Genomic DNA, 19,333 nt, shown 5'->3' on the forward strand with positions numbered 1-19,333 from the left:
AACGTTAACTAGCTAACAGTACATTTGAACTTGAAATGAAACCACTTTGTCAAAATTAGAAACGTGTAATATCTGAAAATGTAGCTAGCTAGACTATCTTACCCATATACATCATGGATGGACGCGTCTCCTGTCAGATGCCATGGTTGCCCTTAGTTCGAAGCTACACATGGTGTGAATCCAGCCAACATGTCTGATTTAAAAAAGGATTTACAGCGAAAGCACACCAAACGATTATGTTAGGTCAGTACATAGCCACAGAAAAACACAGCCATTTTCCCAGCCAAAGATAGGAGTCACAAAAAGCAGAAATAGAGATCAAATTAATCACTAACCTTTGATGATCTTCATCAGATGACACTCATAGGACATCATGTTTGTCACGATCGTCGTAACTTTGAAGAGAGGACCAATGCGCAGCGTGAGAGAAATACATCTTCCTTTATTATGAAGACAAAACAAACGAACAAAACAACAGACGACCGTGAAGCTATTCAAACAAATAGTGCTGACACTAAACACTACACATAGACAATTACCCACAACAGCCCAATGCCTATGGCTGCCTTAAATATGGCTCCCAATCAGAGACAATGAATGACAGCTGTCTCTGATTGAGAACCATTCAGGCAACCATAGACATACCTAGACACCTYCACTCAACACAAACCCATACACTCTACCCAAAACCCCCTWTACCATACAACCACCCAAGACGAGACAAATACACAAACATCCCCCCTGTCACACCCTGACCTAACCAAAATATTACAGAAAATAAAGATAACTAAGGCCAGGGCGTGACAATGTTACACAATACATGTATGTTTTGTTAGATAATGTGCATATTTATATCCACAAATCTTAGTTTACATTGGCGCCATGTTCAGAAATGCCTCCAAAATATCCGGAGAAATTGCAGAGAGCCACATCTAATAACAGGAATACTCATCATACACTTTGATGAAAGATACATGTTTTACATAGAATTAAAGATACACTTGTTCTTAATGCAACCGCTGTGTCAGATTTCAAAAAAACTTTACAGAAAAAGCACACCATGCAATAATCTGAGACGGCGCTCAGATATAACAACATTTCTCCGCCATGTTGGAGTCAACAGAAATACGAAATTACATCATTAATATTCCCTTACCTTTGATGATCTTCATCAGAATGCACTCCCAGGAATCCTAGTTCCACAATAAATCGTTGTTTTGTTCGATAATGTCCATTACTTATGTCTAAGTAGCTACTTTTGTTAGCACGTTTAGTGCACATGTCCAAACGTTCGCGCAGATGCAGGCGAACTCGGACGAAAACTTCAAAAAGTTATATTACAGGTCGAATAAACTGGTCAAACTAAGTAGAGAATCAATTTTCAGGATGTTGTTATCATATATATCCAATAACGTTCCAACCAGATAATTCCTTTGTGTCTCTAAAAGTAATGGAAGCAAGACGATATCATTTGGTATGCGCGTGACCAGGAACTGGCATTCTGCCAGACCAATGACTGAAACACCTCCCATCCGGCTCAACATCACAGTAGAGGCTTCATTCCACGTTCTACAGACTGTTGACATCTAGTGGAAGGCGTAGGAAGTGCAAACAGATCCATCTTACAGGGAATTGAATAGGCGATGAGTTGAACATCGACCAGCCTCAGAATTCAAACTATTACAGACTACAAAGGGAAGCACAGCCGAGAGTTGACCAGTGACACGAGCCTACCAGACGAGCTAAATTACTTCTGTTCTCTCTTCGAGGCTAGTAACACTGAAACATGCATGAGAGCACCAGCTGTTCCGGATGACTGTGTGATCACGCTCTCCGCAGCCGATGTGAGTAAGACCTTTAAACAGATCAACATTCATAAGGCCGCAGGGCCAGACGAATTACCAGGGCGTGTACTCCGAGCATGCGCTGACCAACTGGCAAGTGTCTTCACTGACATTTTCAACCTCTCCCTGTCTGAGTCTGTAATACCAACATGTTTCAAGCAGACCATCATAGTCCTTGTGGCCAAGAACACTACGGTAACCTGCCTAAATGACTACCGACCCGTAGTACTCACATCTGTAGTCATGAAGTGCTTTGAAAGGCTGGTCATGGCTCACATCAACATCATTATCCCAGAAACTCTAGACCCACTTCAATTTGCATACCACCCCAACAGATCCACAGATGCAATCTCTATTGCACTCCACACTGCCCTTTCCCCACCTGGACAAAATGAACACCTATGTGAGAATGCTATTCATTGACTACAGCTCAGCCTTCAACACCATAGTGTCCTCAAAGCTCATCACTAAGCTAAGGACCCTGGGACCAAACACCTCCCTCTGCAACTGGATCCTGACTTCCGGACGGGCCTCTTCACTGTTGACGTTGAGAATGGTGTTTTGCGGGTACTATTTAATGAAGCTTCCAGTTGAGGACTTGTGAGGCGTCTGTTTCTCAAGCTAGAAACTGTAATGTACTTGTCCTCTTGCTCAGTTGTGCACCGGGGCCTCCCACTTCTCTTTCTATTCTGGTTAGCGCCAGTTTGCGCTGTTCTGTGAAGGGAGTAGTACACAGCGTTGTACGAGATCTTCAGTTTCTTGGCAAGTTCTTGCATGAAATAGCCTTAATTTCTCAGAACAAGTATAGACTGACGAGTTTCAGAAGAAACTTTGTTTCTAGCCATTTTGAGCCTGTAATCGAACCCACAAATGCTGATGCTCCAGATACTCAACTAGTCTAAAGAAGGCCAGTTGTATTGCTTCTTTAATAAGAACAACATTTTTCAGCTGTGCTAACATAATTGCAAAAGGGTTTTCTAATGATCAATTAGCTTTTTAAAATTATCAACTTGGATTAGCTAACACAACGTGCCATTGGAACACAGGAGTGATGGTTGCTGATAATGGGCCTCTGTACGCTTGTAGATATTCCATAAAAAATCAGCCGATTCCAGCTACAATAGTCATTTACAACATTAACAACGTCTACACTGTATTTTTGATCAATTTGATGTTATTTTAATGGACATAAAATGTGTTTTTCCTGACCCCAAACTTGTGAACGTTAATGTATATTTTATCCAGTCTGATAAACACTCCAAACAGCCTACCCGACCGCTCGGAGGCGTCCACATGGTCCTAAAGAACATGTATGCCTTTTCCCCCCATCACATTCCAATGATAAAACTGGGGGGGGCAAAAATGCAATTTCACTATGTGGGGGGGACATGTCCCCTGCCTTACATATATTAGAGAAGGCGCCAGAAGGAAATTATCAGGTGTTCAATGATTGAATAAGATCGTGACTACAGGAGAGGGGAAACTGATGGCAAGCCTGCCATTGACACAAACAAGGTAGCCCTCTCATTGGAAAGAATCCGGCTACAGGCAGGCAAGACTAGGCTCTGTGAGCAGAACACACTGACGGAGAGAGGGAAAGCGAGAGGTGAAGTGAAAGAGAGAGAGAGATTTGTGCTGTTCTTGGCCAGTGCATGGGGTTGCCTGCCCTGGCCATGGAAAACCACGAGAACCCTTTCATTCTTTGGAGCGCCTTCTCTGCAGTGAGAGGCCAAACATCTCCAGGGTTGTGTGGCTGTTTAGTAACGAAGATGCCCATGGGTGGAACGTAAGGAGCAGGTGTGATTGAGGTGCACTGTTGTTAAATAGGTCCAGTGGATAGGCCCGTACTGTACTCGAATAACAGGCCTTTCACTGGAGCTCAATGCTGCAGCAAGCAGAGATATGGAGATTGGGGTAATGAATAGCTTCCGGCTTTTTGTTAACACTACCCAGGCACCACATATTGTTTGTATTGTTTTGTCAGTTTCTGGGTAGAGGAGTATCCACTAGATATAAATAATTGGACATTTTAGAGGTAATTCGAGAGAGCTGAGTTACATTTGACCTGAGATTATTTGCCGTCTCAACGTGCTTTTTAAAATTTAGAGCACTTGTGGGGGGACCAGTAAAAAGGACTCACTTTCTGGGTGTGACATATTTGTTCAGTTCAATCACAAACGCCTCTAGACTATGCTCCAGGGCCTGACAGAAAGCAACATTTCATGATTGGGAAATGAGGCTGGTTGACAGCTCGTTCTGAGGAATGTCCTGAGTCAGTGTTTGCTACGACTGGAATCTCACTACTGTCAGCCTGACGTGAAATAACTTCCCCTTTCCATCTTCCACTGTTCTCTTGCTTTTCACCTCCTTTCTTCCTTCCCTCTGTCTTGGAACAACCAACACATTCCTCCTGAACAAATGGGCCAATAAACAAATGGAAACCAAATGATGGAATAATATGTTATTCTTCCACGTATAATTTATAACACTTCAGACTCTTACTTTACAACAATGTAAATGACAATGTCAATATAAAAATGTACCATATCACTGTTTTTCAATAGAGAGAACGTTTACACAGGCTTTCTATGTTTTCTGTAGACGTGTCTATCAACCAATTAGGGATATTTAAGAAACGCAGTCAACTAAAATCTAAGTGTCTGTGTAGTAAAAGTGCCCTGAGATGTAGACATGTCATAATTCACAGTAGTCTGGGCCATGCCGGATGGGCTACACAGCTGCAGGTAGGATGGCCCTCTTACACCACTGTCTACAGAAGCCCTTTAAGAGCGTGACTCACTGTAGTGGCTCGTCCAGCCTCTTCCCCTGGGCAGCAGAGGAAATCTGTCTCGTCCCCCAATAGACTGTACGGTTCATGTTTTATAAATGCTGCTACCAAACTGTAATTATTCCAGCTATTGTTTTAGCTACAGAGAAATTTCACAGATTAATACAAAGAAACACACCAATTTCGTTCTCCCAGTCTCCCAGGCTCTTTCTTCATGTTTGGGCTGTAACCCATTCCATACCAGTGTAAGACCAATAACTCAATTAGCAGTTACAACATAGTCTAATACCGGGGTTTACATTGTGCCTTGTTGCATTGTTGAGAAGTGTCTGAAATAACGTCCTGCATCCTCTACCTTTGAGTAGGTTTTATGAATGCTTATTCAGATGTGAAATGTTGGCCTTGTTTGTTTTCTCAGTGTTTATAATGGAAACATTCAGTAATGTACGCTCTGTGTAGGGAACTTGCCTGGCCCAGATCTGTGTGTGTGTTTGTGTGTGTGTGTGTGTGTGTGTGTGTGTGTGTGTGTGTGTGTGTGTGTGTGTGTGTGTGTGTGTGTGTGTGTGTGTGTGTGTGTGTGTGTGTGTGTGTGTGTGTTGTGTGTGTGTGTGTGTGTGTGTGTGTGTGTGTGTGTGTGTGTGCGTGCGTGTGCCGTGCGCAGGTGAGATGTTTACGAGCATCACCAACCAACGTCATGACATTTATACAGCCCAGAATGCCTGTGTGTGTGTGTGTGTGTGTGTGTGTGTGTGTGTGTGTGTGTGTGTGTGTGTGTGGTGTGTGTGTGTGTGTGTGTGTGTGTGTGTGTGTGTGTGTGTGTGTGTGTGTGTGTGTGTGTGTGTGTGTGTGTGTGTGTGTGTGTGTGTGTGTGTGTGTTGTGTGTGTGTGTGTGTGTGGTGTGCGTGTGTGCGCAGGTGAGATGTTTACGAGCATCACCAACCAACGTCATGACATTTATACAGCCCAGTGTAGGCAGGCATTCAGCTCACAGGAAGTGTGTGGGCCCGGGCCCTTGTCTGTCAGTCAGTCAACACCCACTGCACCTTAGACTTAATTATAACGTATGTCTCTGCATGGGTTTTCTTATGCAATTATGCAATAAACTGACACATAGATACACATTGTGCTACTTTCATCTAGAACAGGTCATCTTCATATTTTATAGTTTGAATCATATATCAATCAAATCAAATTTTATTTGTCACATGCGCCAAATACAACAGGTGTAGACAGGTGTAGACCTCACAGTGAAATGCTTACTTACAAGCCCTTAACCAACAATGCAGTTTTAAGAAAACATAAGTGTTAAGAAAGTATTTACTAAATAAACTGAAGTAAACAATGAATAGAAAATAAATAAAATAGATAAATAACAAATAATTAAAGAGCAACAATAAAATATACAGTGTGTACATGTACAGAGTCACTGTGCGGGGGCACAGGTTAGTCACAGTAATTGAGGTAATATGTACATGTAGGTACACTCAATCAATGTAATTATTGACTTACGTTGTGAATATTTGCATGCAGGTGTCTTTTCTAAATGATACATGACATAGCGGTTTACATTTCCTTCCCAAAAGCAGTTTAGTGAATTGTATTTAGGGCTGTCCCCAACTGAAAAAATATTGCTTGACTGAGTGTTGTCTGTTCTTTCAACCAAACATGTATTTTTCCATATATAGACATCCTATTCGTTTAAATCAAATCAACTGTACGCAGTGAGCTTGCCTCATACTTTAATCGCAGTGTTTGGTTAAATAATTAATATATCATAATTCAAATGACTAGAGGGAGTCCGACCAGTAATTGATTTGATAGTGCCGGATGAGGATCAGTCTTGCTGTGCTGTGTTAAAAACAATGACAGCGAGTGACTGTGTGACTAGCACCCGTTGTCTCTCTCTCCTCCCTGCTGCAGCGACCACCTCATAACATAATTATAGCCATTTCTGATTTGTTCTGTTTCCCGAAATCCCTCATTTGTTAACTTCTTTCCGCACAGATCCCTTTTACGGGATCATTTTCGTAACCAACCGCTGAATTACAGAGCGCCAAATTCAAAAATAATACAAAAAATATTTATAATCATGGAATCACAAGTGAAATATACCAAAACACAGCTTAGCTTGTTGTTAATCCACCTATCGTGTAAGATTTTGAAAATATGCTTTACAGCGAAAGCAATCCAAGTGTTTGTGAGTGTATCAATCACTGCTAGAACAGCTAGCCTTAAATTAGCTTGGTCACGAAAGTCAGAAAAGCAATAAAATGAATCGCTTACCTTTGATAATCTTCAGATGTTTGCACTCACGCTTCCCAGTTACACAATAAATGTTATTTTGTTCGATAAAGATTAGTTTTATAACCAAAAACCGCCATTTGGTTTGCGCGTTATGTTCAGAAAACCACACGCTCGTCGGCAGACGAAATTTCCAAAAAGTATCCGTAATGTTCGTAGAAACATGTCAAAGGTTTTTTATAATCAATCCTCAGGTTGTTTTTAACATACATAATCGATCATATTTCAACCGGACGGTAAACTGTTCAATACTACAGAGAAAGAAAATGTCGAGCCACATCTCTCCTGCGCAGGAACTAATCAAAGGACACCTGACACGTTTTGATAAATCTCGCTCATTTTTCAAAATAAAAGCTTGAAACTATGTCTAAAGCCTGGTCACAGCCCGAGGAAGCCATTGGAAAAGGAATATGGTTGATACCCCTTTAAATGGAGGAGGGGCAAGCAATGAAACAGGGATAAAATAAGAAAAATGCACTTCCGGGTTGGAGTTCCTCAGGTTTTCGCCTGCAAAATCAGTTCTGTTATACTCACAGACAATATTTTGACAGTTTTGGAAACTGTTTTCTATCCTAATCTGTCAATTATATGCATATTCTAATATCTGAGCCTGAGAAATAGTCCGTTTACCTTGGGAACGTTATCTGCCCCCTAGCTGAAAGAAGTTAAGGAAAAACATTCCCTATTCCCTCAACTCTTGCTCTCTTTACATGACACATGTATGCATCGCATGCACTTGACCAATAGGGCCTATCCTATAGCATATCATAATCACATCATAAAATTGGTTATAACAAACTCTGAACATCATAACACATGTGACAGCAAAATGGATGCAGAGGATGTGACAAATAAACACAAAACGGGGGAATGTTTACTGGTTGCTCAGAAGGCAAAGGGAAGTCAGATTTTTTATTTATTTAACCTTTATTTAACTAGGCAAGTCAGTTAAGAACAAATTCTTATTTACAATGTTGGCCTAGGAACAGTGTGTTAACTGCCTTGTTCAGGGGCAGAACGACAGATTTTTAAATTGTCAGCTCGAGGATTCGATCTAGCAACCTTTCGGTTACTGGCCCAACGCTCTAACCACTAGGCTACCTGCCACCCCGGTGTGTGGAATAAATTTGATTAGTTGTGGAAAATACTGGAGATCAAGAAAAATAAGTTAAGGAGCAAGCGCTGCGTGCATATTATGTCCCAAACATGTGCCGTTAGATTAAAATATCATTTTTCTGACCGTTTGGAACAATGTAAACAACACTAAAATAAATGATAATCGTACCAGAGAGTCTGTTGTAACGTGTTTTTGTAACGCCTTTATTACAGCAAATACTAAAACCAGTCGCATTCATTCGTGAATGCAATTTCCAAAATGAAACGGTTTATTTATTGTTTACTCTAATTATTCAAGGGTTGCTTTGTTATTTTATTTTAAAACTAAAATGCTTGAATGACTCGTATAATGAATGATTGATACTGTAGCTTATAGAAGTATTGAAATATAGGCCTAAGTAAATGACGGTATTAAGACGAAACAGAATGCTCTTAGGCCTAGAGCTCGATGGTGGTTATACAAGGATGCTATGCTAAGCCTACTAATGATAATGATATTATTTATTATTATAATAATGATGATCATAACAATAATAGCAATAATAACAATAAGGAGGTCAAGAAAAAGAAGGGTTATTGAAAATATAACTTTCGGAAAATGTGGAACTGTGTAAACAACACTAAATCAATTATAAATAATACCAGAGAGGCTGTTCTAATTTTTTTGGGGGGGGGGATCCTTTATTAAAAACAGCCGAATGTGTAAAGTTGTTTATCCAACATGTTGTGGTTGGTGCTCACAGAAGGCTTGGTGCTCACGGAATCAGTAGGCTATTAAACAAACACTCAAACAGGCAACAGAAGCAGGATCTGTCTTATTTCTGTAGATACAGTGGGGAGAACAAGTATTTGATACACTGCCGATTTTGCAGGTTTTCCTACTTACAAAGCATGTAGAGGTCTGTAATTTTTATCATAGGTACACTTCAACTGTGAGAGACGGAATCTAAAACAAAAATCAGAAAATCACATTGTATGATTTTTAAGTAATTCATTTGCATTTTATTGCATGACATAGTATTTGATCACCTACCAACCAGTAAGAATTCCGGCTCTCACAGACCTGTTAGTTTTTCTTTAAGAGCCCTCCTGTTCTCCACTCATTACCTGTATTAACTGCACCTGTTTGAACTCGTTACCTGTATAAAAGACACCTGTCCCACACTCAATCAAACAGACTCCAACCTCTCCACAATGGCCAAGACCAGAGAGCTGTGTAAGGACATCAGGCTAAAATTGTAGACCTGCACAAGGCTGGGATGGGCTACAGGACAATAGGCAAGCAGCTTGGTGAGAAGGCAACAACTGTGGCGCAATTATTAGAAATAGAAGAAATAGAAGAAGTTAAGATGATGGTCAATCACCCTCGGTCTGGGGCTCCATGCAAGATCTCACCTCGTGGGGCATCAATGATCATGAGGAAGTGAGGGATCAGCCCAGAACTACACGGCAGGACCTGGTCAATGACCTGAAGAGAGCTGGACCAGCAGTCTCAAAGAAACCATTAGTAACACATTACGCCGTCATGGATTAAAATCCTGCAGCGCACACAAGGTCCCCTGCTCAAGCAGGCGCATGTCAGGCCCGTCTGAAGTTTGCCAATGACCATCTGGATGATCCAGAGGAGGAATGGGAGAAGGTCATGTGGTCTGATGATTCAAAAATAGAGCTTTTTGGTCTAAACTCACCTCGCCGTGTTTGGAGGAAGAGAAGGATGAGTACAACCCCAAGAACACCATCCCAACCGTGAAGCATGGAGGTGGAAAATCATTCTTTGGGGATGCTTTTCTGCAAAGGGGCAGGACGACTGCACCGTATGAGGGGAGGATGGATGGGGCCATGTATTGCGAGATCCTAGCCAACAACCTCCTTTCCCTCAGTAAGAGCATGATGATGGGTCGTGGCTGGGTCTTCCAGCATGACAACGACCCGAAACACACAGCCAGGGCAACTAAGGAGTGGCTCCGTAAGAAGTATCTCAAGGTCCTGGAGTGGCCTAGCCAGTCTCCAGACTGAACCAATAGAAAATCTTTGGAGGGACTTGAAAGTCCGTATTGCCCAGCGACAGCCCCGAAACCTGAAGGATCTGGAGAAAGGTCTGTATGGAGGAGTGGCGCCATCCATGCTGCAGTGTGTGCAAACCTGGTCAAGAACTACAGGAAACGTATGATCTCTGTAATTGCAAAAAAGGATTCAGTACCAAATATTAAGTTCTGTTTTCTGATGTATCAAATACTTATGTCATGCAATAAAATGCTAATTAATTACTTAAAAATCATACAATGTGATTTTCTGGATTTTTGTTTTAGATGTTCCTTCTCTCACAGTTGAAGTGTACCTATGAATAAAAATTACAGACCTCTACATGCTTTGTAAGTAGGAAAACCTGCAAAATCGGCAGTGTATCAAATACTTGTTCTCCCCACTGTATATATGGATGATTTATCAAACCAGGCACATTTAATAGTTAGGCTGTTGATTATAGACCTAATTAAGTTGGGGTTTCCTCTCCTAACTTTTCTTAGACAACTAAGGCAATGGCTGTTTTCTCATCTCCTAACTCCACTGCTGCCTCCACAGCTTTGTTCTCTACACCAATATCCCGGTTACTGTAGCAACATGGTCTATGAGAAGGCGCCAATTCAGCAGCGCACTGATGTGTTTCACAACCGTGGAGAGTGACTGCTATCCATCACGGGAGAAAGCGCATCTGTTCTAAAATAATCAGATGTTTATTAGTGTTGCACCATTGTTCCTACGTAATATAACCATATACAATTTCAGTAGCACATGTCTTACAGTGATTTTTTGGGGGGCTGCTGCTGGTCTAAATAAATGTTGGTCGACTAACAGCCTATAAAACAAACAATCGACCAGTCGACTAAATGGGGTCAGCCCTAATTGCATTTGAAGTTGGTGGCATTCAGTTTTATTTTCAGAAATGACAATTGGAAAAGCTGTTCTGTCCTTCTGTATACTAAGTGTAACGATCGTTGTTGGAAGGATTGGACCAAGGTGCAACGTGGAAGGCGTTCATCATGTTTATTAATGTGAACCAGCAACAAAACAATAAAGAGTAACACAAGAAATGTGCAGCTTTGTAGTGCAAAATGGCTACAATACAAAATCAAGATCCCACAACCACAGTGGGGAAAAGGCTGCCTAAATATGATCCCCAATCAGAGACAACAATAGACAGCTGCCTCTGATTGGGAACCATACCAGGCCAACATAGAAATACAAAAACTAGAGTACCCACCCTAGTCACACCCTGACCTAACCAAAATAGAGAATAAAAAGGCTCTCTAAGGTCAGGGCGTGACACTAAGACCTTGTTTCTCATTTCCTTTGTGTTCTCAACTCAACTGTGTTTTTATTTCATAACTGGTGAATACAGAATCTCAGAATTAAGGCCAGCTATCATTATCTTGTGAAATGGGTTTGCGGAGGAGTCTTATCCATTATCATCTGCAGCAATATAAATGATTGTGGCTGAGTGCTTTCAGCAGCTCCCTCACAGAGAGAGATAGCCTTGCTGTGACAGTCTTTTACTGTCCTTCAATAAAGTTTGTATTTTCTTTCTACTCACTCAGCATTCTTTTGGACTTCAAAGCTTGAATCGGAGTATAATCTCTGAGCTGTTCCATTGTGTGGCTCTTGCATATTCATAAGGTTCTTTCTTCTCTCTCTGGATGAGACTCTGCAGGAGAGGAGAGTTGTGGACTGGAGAGAAGGGGAGGGGGTCACATTTAAAATGGAATATCATTTATATATGGGATCCACATAATGATTTAGAGAGTGCTGCGTCATACACTAACGATGCTGCTTCTGAAACTGGTATCGTGTCAAACTGCCAAAGCAGGTGGATATGTTTTATAAAAAAACATTTTTACAGCATTGGTTTGTTTTCTAACAAACTTATCCCACAAACTTGGCTCTACAGAAAAACCAGGAGACTGATGGGAGAGAGGGAGATGGGAGCTGGGTCTATTTAAAATGATCTCAGTGTTCTTCATGTGAAATGAGGATGATGAGCGCTCCACAAAAGGAAGTACGTCTCACTGTCTGGCCTTGGGATAAACATGATGTCACAGTCCTCTCCATCCCTGCATCCTGATTGGGCTCCCTGCTCCAGGCAGCTGTGTTGCCACGGTAATAAACGGTCAAAATTCAGCCCAAGATTCTGTGACAGCGGCAGGTTTAACCACTGAGCTGCCGAAAATCCCCCAATTTTTCTGAGGCCTCGGGCAACCCCCCCCCCCCTCCCCCCATTTCTCACGGAGCCCGGGGTCAGTGTGACCGTCTGCGGAACATTGCTCATGACACGCATTCCTTCGCTGGCCCATTGTAATTTAATCATCTGGGTTGTTGTCACGGCTTTTTGTTGCCATGGCTTAGTGGTGAGGTTTCTGAGGTTATTCTTCACCATTTTTCTTGCAGTACGACAAAAGGTGTTTTCTCTCAAAGTTTTCCTTTTTGAATTTTGAGAAGCTAGGCATATTTTCATGCCCTATTACTGCTAATATATATTTTTTTAACTGTTCTCAAAGGACATATTTGTGGGTGGTAGTGATAACCAACAATGACACCAAGTACCAGCCAAATGAGTCAAGCTGTTGTATGCAGGTGCTTTGCATGTCCAAGCAAATACTCCTGTTTCTCTGATCAGGGTTTAGTTGGAGAGCAACAGCTTATAATAGTGGGGTTGCATAAGCTGTCAAGGTGCTGACAGAGTGTTCTTCTTAAGAAACCTAACCAACAGACGGCTGGCTATATGTAACAAGACTTGAAAAGTGGATCTGCGGTTTGGAGCTCAGCAGAGGAATCAAAGCAATAGTGAAAGCGATCAGGATAGAAAGGGTTTTTAACATCTCAAAATCCCAGCCAGCCCACCAGCCCGTCGCTACTTCCAAAACTCCTTTATCTGCCCGACCAGACCCCCACCAACCACCCCCACCTGCTTAGCCCCTTACCCCCCAAACCCCCTCACATCTCCCTGGTTCTTCGCGGCTGCTTGATCAGGGCAGGGGGACTCCACGCTGGGCGTTTGATGCAGCTCAGAGGGGGGGTGTGAGGTGCGCTGACCCGTTCACATCCCTCCTCATGCACTCGTGCTCCAGGAAAGGCAGACTTATCACATTTAATCCAGAGTGCGGCGCAAATCAGGACTGACAGATAGACATACAGCCTTGCAGGGAAAGAGTTCCAGACTACAGCCCTTGTCTACTGACCCCCTGTCCTGTTCCCTATCCTGGCTGGGAGAGAAGCCCCCTATCCTGGCTGGGAGAGAAGCCCCCTATCCTGGCTGGGAGAGAAGTGGATTCAGGCTGCTGTTCACGGAGGTCCTTATGAAGACATAACAGGTGTAGGAGAAGAGCGGCCCATTTGGTTGGTTTTCCTCTTACCACATGCTTCACTGCCATCAGGACAATATGGCAGCTGTTATTGTCTTTATTTGGCTACCTACCGCTCACCCCACCATTTGGACCACATATTTTTTTATCTCTCGTTGTTAAACACACACCCTCCACAAAATCACGGCATAGAATGACATTGTATGTTATTTGGCCCTGTTGCACCATCACATCACAGCGAAAACTGTATTGAGGGGCACTCTAGCAAACTTGATATAATCTTGGTAATAGTTAGGCTAATCCTTTTAAGGTTATAACCCACAGAAAGTATTGTGCTGCCTGGTGGAATTTGGCCCAATTGGGAGGGAGGGAGGGAGGGTGTGTGTGTTGTGTGGGTGTGTGTCGTTGTGTGCGTGTGTGTTGGTGTGGCTGTGATGTGTGTGGTGATGTGTGGTGTGTGTGTGTGTGTGTGTGTTGTGGATGTGTGGGTGTGTGCGTTGTGCTGTGTAAGTGATTGTGATTCGACGAGAGAGGGGGTGTGTTGCTGCCCGGAGGTGTGGGTGATAATCACATGACCTGTGAAGAGCTTTTGTGTACGGCCGTGTGTGTTTGCTCCCCACTTTGCATACTGCTCTGTAACTGGTCTGAGATGAGCTGTCACACACAGGATCTTCTCTCCTGGACCCCAGAGATATGCTGAGATACATCGGCACTTCTTCCACTGGAAGAAGTAACAAAAACACATTGCCTTGAATCTATGAGAAACATTCTTACTGTCCCTCTCATCCTCCATGCTTTCACCCTCTCTGTGTCTCTGTCTTCAGAGGTCAAAATGGTTTTATATATGCCCTTTCACACACCCCATTCAACCCAACTTTAGCTCCACTACTCCCCTCCCCCTGTCTCTTATACACATCTAGATGTGTATAAGAGACAGGTGTGTGTGTGTGTGTGTGTGTGTGTGTGTGTGTGGTGGGGTCCAGGGAGGCTTAGCTGTACCTCTGTTGTTCTCCCCACGAGGTGTTCAGATAAAAGGCTGGTCAAACAACACTGTGACAGAGAGCAACTGAGTAACTCCCTCCTCCTCCTCCTCCTCCTCCTCTCCCCCCTCTCTCTCTCTTCCTCTCTCTCCCAGGCTGTCAGTGCATAGCGCTGGAGGCTGCAGGGTGGCAGTGTGTTGTGGGGAGTTCCTGAGATCGCAGAAGAGACAGAGGGGGACTGGCACTCACTCACGTAGAGTCACAAACACATCCTCTCTGCGTAGTGGTGGGCTGTGTTGCCAGCTAGTGTCTCAGGGATTGTGCGTGCGGTGGTACAGAACAGTAGGATGGTGGCTGTGTGGTTGCCGTGGGGATGGGCCTGGAGGACTGTACTGCTGGTGACTGGACTGGCTTCACTGAGCCCCGGGACTGATGGTGAGTAGCCCAATACAGGACTATCTACTGCATCACTGTTACTGCAGGTCTGTCTGTCTCTGTCTGTCTGTCTGTCTGTCTGTCTGTCTGTCTGTCTGTCTGTCTGTCTGTCTGTCTGTCTGTCTGTCTGTCTGTGTTAACTTATAACAAATTTCAGCATGGTCTATATTCCTTTGTTTTTGGTACTGTAACTGATTGTCTGATTGGTAGTTATATAGTTTGATAACTGACATATTGAATGCAAGTTTATTAATCTAGTTGGGTTATTAATAACTTGTCCTCTTTTTGTGATGTTACCTAACCTAGTGGTAGAGTACTGCAGTGTTAGTCACTTTGATTTATTGAGCAAAGGTATGTTTTCACAAACTGCAGGCAGGTTTGCTTTGTGTATTGTTGGGGTGAGGAGGTGCACAGACTCACTGGGAGGTTGGCTGTGGGTCTATTTTTTGCCCAGCGGTATTTATGAAGGGGCAAAGCTATTATGATCTCCACCGGGTCTAGCATGTGAACATTAGCAGTCATCTGCCCCCCCCCCCCCCCCCCCCCTTTTGATGTTTTGAATTGTTTTAAGATGGACAGCCAGTTGTCATTTTCAATGAATGCCACTGAAAGCTTTGTGATGGACTGCAGGGGATCCACTGCTGGAGGCTCGGCTGGGGAAGATTKCMCTCTTTYTCATCMSRCCTGTTTCAAAGGCTKTCAACWMAGAGAAAGAGATTGATTATGTGGAGTTAATCATGGATATTTGCATTTGTTTGTACAGAGCAACAAGTGTCAATCATTTTGAGCAAACCTAGTTTACATATGCATAAGCTTCTGTTATACTATAGCTGGTGTCTTTTGAATGGGAAGGTTTTTTATTATTTAGCCTATACAACTTCTGCTGTCTTCCTGTATATGGTGTGGTGTATGGTGTGGTATGGTGTTGGACTTTGAGACAGGTTTGACCTGTGCAGAATTTCTCAGTCGTCACACATTTGTTAAGGACACAGTTGGGTGTCAAGCTTTATAACCAAAAGGTACACATGCAGTGTATTCGGTAAGTATTCAGATCCCTTGACTTATTCCACATTTTGTTGTATTACAGCCTTATTCTAAAATGGAAGCACCTTTGGCAGCGATTACAGCCTTGAGTCTTCTTGGGTATGACGCTACAAGCTTGGCAGTGCTTGAGAGGATCTGCAGAGAAGAATGGGAGAAACTCCCCAAATACAGGTGTGCCAAGCTTGTACCGTCATACCCAAGAAGACCCGAGGCTGTAATCGCTGCCAAAGATGCTTCAACAAAGTACTGAGTAACGGGTCTGAATACTTACGTAAATGTTATATTTCCGTTTTTTACTTTTAATACATTTGCAAAAATGTCTAAAAAACTGTTTTTGCTTTGCCGTTATGGGGTATTATGTGTAGATTGATGAGGGAAAAAAACATTTAAATCCATTTTAGAATAAGGCTGTAATGTAACAAAATGTGGAAAAAGTGAAGAGGTCTGAATACTTTACGAACACACGCACACACACCCCACTCACACACCTCACCCTTGCAAATCTAAAATAGCTGTGACTGTCAAGTTTCATTGAGTTTGTTTTTTAAATGATTGCCTGTAAGAAGGGGTTAATTAATCACTGTCTGTAAAACCTCTGCCCCTCTCTCTGTGTTTACTGTAACTAGATTTCCCCTCATATAAAAGATACCTGTGATAAAATTGAGCATAATTTGGTGTGCTCCTTCCAAATGCTATGTGGCTGCTAATGAGCTATACCCAATGTGGTGATTATGGCTAATCAGCCGACCCATTCCATGTTATAGTTATACATCAATGTGGGTCCAGGAGGAGAAATACACTATTTATTGTGCATTGCAGACAGAACATCATATAAACAACCAGAGAATAATCAAATGCATTGATGGCCTTGAATGGCACATACTGTAAGCCACTAAACACCTTGGAATGTTCCAAGATTGTCTGGCGTAGAGAGAATGGTCCTGCTATGCTTCTGGTTTTGATATGCACTGTGGGCTGATAAAGTGCTGAGACTTGGTGGCTACATTGTTTATAAAGTACCAAGGCTAAGCTTAAAAGCTAACAGAATTGGCTGTAGTGCTCAGTTGGTGGCAGCTTTAACAGTTTGTCTCCAAATACTTGACTGATGATCAGTGTGGGAGACTTCGGTCAATGGAGACATCTACAAAGTATATCACTTGACTTAGGTCGCATAGGTCAGGAGTAAGGACAATGGACTATTTCAACCCTCTGTCTGTCTGTCTCTGTCTGATATAAAGTAATGAAAATAGCAGTCACTCACAGACACACCTTTGTGGATTGTGTGGGCATCAGTTCTACCATGAAGCACAGAACTCTCTCTCTCTGTCACACACACACAGCGAACGACAGACAGACAGACAGACAAGCAGGCCGAGCTGGGAGGACAGGAGACCAGCTGCTTCTCGTTTCCCACTCATGTTTAAAGCTCAGCCTACCAACCCAAACTGCTGTTTTAGTGGGCGCAGTGAATGAAGACTTGTGTCTGGTCGGTCAGAGAGACAGAGACTGTCTGTCTGTCTGTCCCTGTCCGTTCTCTCTCTTCTAGCCCTCTCTCCCTCAGCCCTCTTCCCCTCAGCCCTCTCTCTCCCAGCCCTCTCTCACTCAGCCCTCTCCCCCTCAGCCCTCTCTCCCTCAGCCCTCTTCCCCTCAGCCCTCTCTTCCACTTCAGCCCTCTCCCCCTCAGCCCTCTCTCTCCCAGCCCTCTCTCCCTCAGCCCTCTCCCCCTCAGCCCTCTCCCCCCTCAGCCCAGCTCGCCCCTCAGCCCTCTCTCTCCCAGCCCTCTCCCCCTCAGCCTCTTCTCCCCCTCAGCCCTCTCTCTCTCAGCCCCTACCCCTCAGCCCTCTCTCTCTCTGCCCTCTCCCCCTCATCCCTCTCTCTGCCCTCCTCCCAGTACTGCTGGGACAGATCAGTCATGGTTCTCTAAATTAGCACACATGGGAGGTAACTCATAAATCTTCACACCGTGGTTAATTTGCCACCTGTTATTTAGGCTGATGTAAAGTTCCCAAAGAATAATATTTTCTGAATAGGCCCTATACCTTATAGTGTCGTGTTACAACTTACACAAATGACTGTTCTACTACCCATTGAATGTAGGCCTATTTTGTTCTGTAGTAGACAGTATGTGTGACATGGCTGCTGTTAGTCCTTGAGTCTTGCCGCCATGCAGGACAGGAGTGAACGCCAGCCAGTGAAAAACCCAGTATGATGCCATTTCAGAATGATATCCATTTTAGATTAACATAACATAGGATGTAACATGTGGAGATGCCGTAAGGCCACAAGCAGTGGAAAACGACTGGCTTTATCGTCTACTAGACTCAGCAATGTAAACAAGGTCAGCTCACCCTCTCCCTATCCCAGATCCCACCTCCTGTACTCTACTGCCTGAGAGGATCACACCATGGCGACATGTCGCTCTATCACTTTTACTTTCTCTACAGTACAGAGACACAGCTGAAAACGGACTATTTGTTGAAAACATATTTTGATTCCAGTCTCTTGTGAAATACAATTTCCTACATAGATGCTATTTCAGTGTAATTGCTTTGGCATTATAGGATGGCATTTTCTTTGTGCCTATTCCATTTAGGTAAAGTCAAATTGTGGGATCAGTGATTGAAAGTAGTAGACCTACTGTAAGTTCAGTGGAGGCTAGAGCAGGGTACAGAAGCCCAGCAGCATTAGGGCTACGGTTCTATGGTCTGAGGCCCAGCAGCAGCAACAGCAGCAGTAGGTCCATCCCAGCCTTCTTCCAGTCGGGATGTGGCTCATGATCCCCAAGCAAAACCTGATTCCAGTACAGATGTTCTGCTCCAGCGGTGGGACTGCATGAGACTGGGAACCACAGAGGGCAGTGTGCCGGGGGTGTGTGTGCCCGGGGTGTGTGTGCCGGGGGGGTGTGTGCCGGGGGGGTGTGTGCCGGGGGGGGTGTGTGCCGGGGTGAACGAAGTTTGTCTCTATGGAAGCTTAACACTGCACCTGTGGTTTCAGAGGAAGAATTAGGTGGGGGGTATGTTTGGATGACTGTAGGGTTCTTGTCTTGATCACTTTCTACTGTATGTAACGGACACCCTTGAGAGCAGTGGGCTTAGGGAGAACATGAGGGTTGAGAACATGAGGGTTGAGAGTGTGGGACAGAGGGATAGAATGTGTGAGATCGAGAGAGAGAAAAAGGAAGGAAAGAACCTTCGATGAAAGACGTGCAGCCACTTTGGTTGGCATTATTAGCTATCCCTAATCCACAAAAATCAGAAAATGATCTGTGACGGTATGGTCTCTTCAGATATCTCTGATATTGGAGAGATTTATACAAACCGAATCAAATTTAAGTGAGATGTTCTGTGTTAAGCTGATGGCTGTAACCTTGCACTCACAAAGACACACACATCACACACAGCATGTGTGTGTGTGTGTGTGTGTGTATGCCTGTCTGTGTGTATGCGTGTGTGTGTATGCCTGTCGGTGTGT

General features: G+C 43.5%; 1 long non-coding RNA gene across 1 annotated transcript in view; it reads left to right on the plus strand.

Moving 5' to 3' along the window:
* The window catches only part of LOC111981551 (uncharacterized), a 61,468-nt gene that overhangs the window by 13,372 nt on the left and 28,763 nt on the right, over nucleotides 1-19,333 (plus strand). Inside the window, exon 2 of the long non-coding RNA XR_002879610.2 lies at nucleotides 14,539-14,818. This is a non-coding gene — a long non-coding RNA (uncharacterized lncRNA). The remainder of the gene's footprint in view (nucleotides 1-14,538; nucleotides 14,819-19,333) is intronic.

Source organism: Salvelinus sp. IW2-2015, linkage group LG20 (genome assembly GCF_002910315.2).
Source record: "Salvelinus sp. IW2-2015 linkage group LG20, ASM291031v2, whole genome shotgun sequence".
NCBI classification, from domain to species: Eukaryota; Metazoa; Chordata; class Actinopteri; order Salmoniformes; family Salmonidae; genus Salvelinus; species Salvelinus sp. IW2-2015.